Below are 5,000 nucleotides of genomic sequence, written 5' to 3' on the forward strand. Positions count from 1 at the left end.
GCCAGGCCAGACGTTATGCATTTGAATCTGAATCATAAGACCAGTGTTGCATGTCATTCCCCTGTCCTGTCGTCCCCGTCCCCCCCTCTCTCTGTCTCTCTCTCTCTCTGTCTCTCTGTCTGTCTGTCTGTCTCTCTCTCTCTCTCTCTCTCTCTCTCTCTCTCTCTCTCTCTCTCTCTCTCTCTCTCTCTCTGTCTCTCTGTCTGTCTGTCTGTCTGTCTGTCTGTCTCTCTCTCTCTCTCTCTCTCTCTCTCTCTCTCTCTCTCTCTCTCTCTCTCTCTCTCTCTCTCCCTTTGTATCTCACTGTGTCTCTATCTTGTCTCTCTATATCATGTCTGCTGTTTTGTAGACATCTACTGGGTGGGGACTGTGGGACTGTATGTTGAGGAAAACAGGTTTGATTTGATTCAGCTTAAGATCTCATGAAATAAAAATAACACACACACATATGGACGTGTGCGTGCGTGCGTGCGCACGTGCGCACACACACGCACACACACACACACACACGTGCGCGCACAGACACACACAAAACCTGCTGACGTTTGTGGTAAATGGCCGGAGGATTGGAAGGCAGATGGAATGTGTCTCAACATGTGATCTATTACGGATCCATCTTTATCAGAAACACACTAGAGGGAGGGAGGGAGGGTGGAGGAAGAGAGGGAGGGTGAAGGAGTGAAGAAAGCCAGAGTGAGGTGGTGGGGAGCACCGAATAGAAAAAGAATAAAATAGTGGGCGCAAGTATGATACTTGGATAGAGAGAGAGAATGAGGGAGAGTGCGAGGGAGTGAGAGAGAGAGAGTGAGAGAGAGAGGAAGAGAAGGAGAGAGGAGAAGGGAGGTTGCAAGTGGGAGAGAAAGAAAGATAGAGTCAAAGAAATAAGCGAGTGAAAGGAATAAAAAAAACATTCCTGGCTTAGGGTAAAAAATAAGGTTGTGTGTTTGGTATCTGGTTTCCACACACACGCACGCACGTGCGGTCACGCACACACGGCGCGCAGAGCATTCACAAACCTACGCTCCCTCATGTGACACCACTAAAAAGATGTATCCAGGCAACAGCCAGGCTCCCTCCGACCGGCAGGGTTTGGGCGCGAGGTTCTCCTTTAAATAATTCAACAGCAGACACTGGTCCACCATGGCTCCTATACACCTCCACCTCGTCCTCCTCCTCCACCACCTCCTCTACCTCCTGCTCTGCCTGCTCCTCTACCTGCTCCACCTCCTTCATCACCACCTCCCTCCCCACCTCTGTCACCTACTTCTCCACATCCCCTACTTCAGTGGTTCCCAAGCCTTTCACGTCGAGACCCAAAAGAGAGATTAGACGTTTGCCCGGGACCTAAATTAGTGATAGCAGATCTACAAGCACACAAAGTGTCGCTTCGCGCCACATTACGAGCTTGTAGATCGGCTCTATTTTCACTACTTCTTAATTATTCTTATTTTTATTTATGGAATTTCTTAGATTTGTTTGTTTGTTTGTTTTAATGTTCAATACGTATGTTCAATTAATGTACAATTCTTTAAAAAATATATATTACATATTTTTTTAAATGTAGAAAAAGAAAATGGGATTTTTACTCAAGTCGTAACCCGTACAAATTGTTTGGGAACCAGTGCTCTACCTACTCCAACACACCACCTGCACCTCCTCCACCTCCTCCTTCTACTAGATAGCAATCCACAGGGTGTTGTGTCTATTTCCACAGTGTGTGCTGGGGGGTATTTTCAGTGTGGGCTGGCATTTCTGACACTTCATTCTTAATGGAATGACTCTTTGTTTTACCTTCCTTAACTCTTGCGTCTTTCCAGCGTGTCACAGCTGGCATGTTCTGTTATCGTGTACGTGTACAGTACATTCGTAGGCCCTATCATTGTGTCTTTTAGTTTCTTTTTTTAGGGGGGGTTTCCATTTTGATTTAAGATGCAACGTTAATCATTCTAGCTGTAAGCAAACGTTGTGCAAACGGTAGAAGATGCGTTACAAAACCTTTAGATCTGCACAAACGGTGGACGAGTCTAGTGGTTTTTCAGACAGTGTTTTAGAATAAGAGGGGAGAGAGTAATAGACAGAAAAAAATATTTAGGGATACACACAGCAAATGCTTACGAGAGAGAGAGAGAGAGAGAGAGAGAGAGAGAGAGAGAGAGAGGATACTTAGTGAAATCCAATGGTTACTTTTGTATATGTTCAGAGTTAAACTAACACTGAGGATTGTAACAGACGGACTGAGAGAGGAGTGCAAGCGAGGAAATAACACAACAAGGAACGGAAAGCCAGGCAGAGTAGTAAGTATAACAGTAGGTCTGCGGTCTCCTCTGCGTCTGTCTGCTGTCCCACACTGTGGCCAGACAGACTGTCCGTGTTCCCACCACGGCATGCTGGGGCAGCATGTTAACCACGCCGAACCGCAGTGTTTGGATACAATAACACTGCACCGCTCACAATACACACAGACCACTGTGCGCTGTCACACACTCTCTGCAGCGTGCCGGTATTGATATGTCAATTGAGCTTGTGTCAGTGTGTGTGCGCGCGTCGTGTTATTCGAGAAGCTATAGTCGATTGCGCTAAAAGGCATCGGTGAAATGGCCTCTGTAAAGTTTGTTCCACTGGTTGAATGAAGGGATTCTGTTTCCGTTTCTGCTGTGGGTCAGATTTGCATTGCCAAATTGCAATGAATTTAACAACTTTCATCCTGACATGCCTGTGTTGGGCATGCATTATAGGCGAAAAGTGTAAAAAATATCTACAAGTTGTGAGGTGTTGTGAGCTTGTGGATCAGATATTTTTGCTGTCCGTGATATGATGAAGTTCAATATTAAGTGGTTAATAAACAAATTATAAAATTAAAATGGTATAGCCTAACTGGTCATTCATATTAAATTTCGAATAGGAGTATGTATTCTAGTTGTTTTTCAATGTTGCAAACAAAAGTAAATCGATAAGGTGCTTTGTCAGTTGCATGGGCAGCTAGTGCTACAGTATGTATACAAGTCAAGCTACCAGTTGGCTGCTACACGTACTATTAAAAACTCTTTATTTTCCACTTTCTTGATAAGGCCTGCTTAGGCCATTGAATCCAACCTGCTCATCCAACCTGCAGATTGTGCCACTTTTATTACCCCGTTTCCTGTGTGTTCCTGTGTGTGGGGGGGAAAGACTCATTCAACCTGGCGCCTCTTGTCTACAACCGTGCAGCACACTAGAGCACCCCAGCAGTGCTGTATATCACCACCGCTAAGAGTAGACTTCTGTTTGGGTGGCGGCCATTTTGAAGTGTGTGTGTGTGTCTCAGTGAAGGAGGGGGGGTATTGGCTCCTAAAATAGCCCCGACAGAGAAATGACAGGACAGGTGGGGCAAGGTTACCACTGGCCTTGAAATAACGGAGTGCTGCCATAAACCAACTGATTAGCTAACCCCTAACCGGCTGCCCTAACGGCCCTCGGCCCCCAAGAACCTCTTGGCCCCTTGGCCCCTCGGCCTGCTCTCCCTGGGGGCTCCTGCTTCTAGGCAGCCCCTCTCACCATTCCAACAAGGTCCTCCTTTTCCTCTCTGCTGGTTCCACGTTTAGACACGTCCCTAAGGTAGAGGAAGAGGTCTGACACACGCACGTGCATGCACGCACAGTACAAAGGCATGCACACACAATGCGTAGTGGAATACACTGTACTCACATAAACACATGGATGCACGCATGCGAGTAATACTGACACACATAGCACAGATGCACACACGCAGACATGCAGGCATGTTGTATACAGGCAAGGACACACACACACACACACACACACACACACACACACACACACACACACACACACACACACACACACACACACTCGGGAATGTCCCCTGGCACCCTGTCCTAAGATTAGGAGCTGCAGAGGGGGGTAATTTACCTTGATGAAGACGTTCTGTTTAGAGCCAAAGCAAGTTACTGTCACTCGACATTTCAATGTGTCGCAACTTCACAAAATTGTGTGAAGTGCATTCGAATTACCCCCAACATATAAATGCATTTCAATTCTGATTCGATGGCAATCTTCTTTTAAGGCCAGCTTTCAACATTGATATTAACCTACCTCGAGTTCCAACGAGAGCAGAACATTAACATAAAAGTACTTCAAACTGCTCATGCAGCACAATCAGAGCCAAACTCCTGAAGCCAAACAATTGCACTATTTGGGGAAAATACCTATATTTCACCAGCGCAGAAGGTAATTTTGTCCCCCAAATGCTTCCATACAGCTGCAGGCAGTAAGAAGTGCTGCCTTAGAAGCTGGGTGTTCTAGGTGTGTTTGATTTAACAGTGGACACGTCTCATGTAGGTCAACCTTAATGAAGCATGTCTTACTGTTTGTAAGTTGATAAATTACCTTTTTTTTTTGGCCACACATTTCCACAGTTTTCCGTGAAATCTCAGAGCCAATTCTACCTAAGTGACTGAGTGTCTCTGTTTGCCCTAAATCCCTGCAAATGCTCCTCCAGGTTGTTGCTGTAAATATGATTAATAATGTGTCTTGGTCATCTTGCCTGTTTAAACCGACCTTATTCATTTTCTGTAAAAGCATTAAAACACTACTTTACCCTACTTTACTATATATGAACTGTATATATCACTGCTGCTCACCCCTGAGAACATGGAACCAAGAGCGTTGTGTATTAAATTACCTCTTCTTGCCCACAAATGTGTTTTAAAAGGTTTTTCCACACAAAAAACAAGCCAAGCCCCTCATGTGTCCTTGAGAGACAACTCATTTATTTAATTTATCCAGCAACACACATTGAGCACAGCTTGGGCTTTGGTTTTAGTGACTGGACTAAACAACAACACATCTCAGGTGCAAACCTTGCTGCATCCATGCATCCTGTTGAAGTGCCCTTAAGCAAGGCACCAAACCCTTATCTGCTCACATTAACCCCTTTAACCCTGGCTTCCGTATTCTGGGAATGTCATAAAAGGTGAACATTTGGCAAATATAGGGGAACT

At 45.3% G+C, this 5,000-nt stretch overlaps 1 protein-coding gene across 1 annotated transcript in view; it reads left to right on the plus strand.

Moving 5' to 3' along the window:
- LOC306941716 (protein jagged-2-like) overlaps positions 1–5,000 on the plus strand; it is a 66,154-nt gene that overhangs the window by 35,801 nt on the left and 25,353 nt on the right.

Source organism: Electrona antarctica (assembly GCF_951216825.1).
Source record: "Electrona antarctica genome assembly, chromosome: 18".
NCBI classification, from domain to species: domain Eukaryota; kingdom Metazoa; phylum Chordata; class Actinopteri; order Myctophiformes; family Myctophidae; genus Electrona; species Electrona antarctica.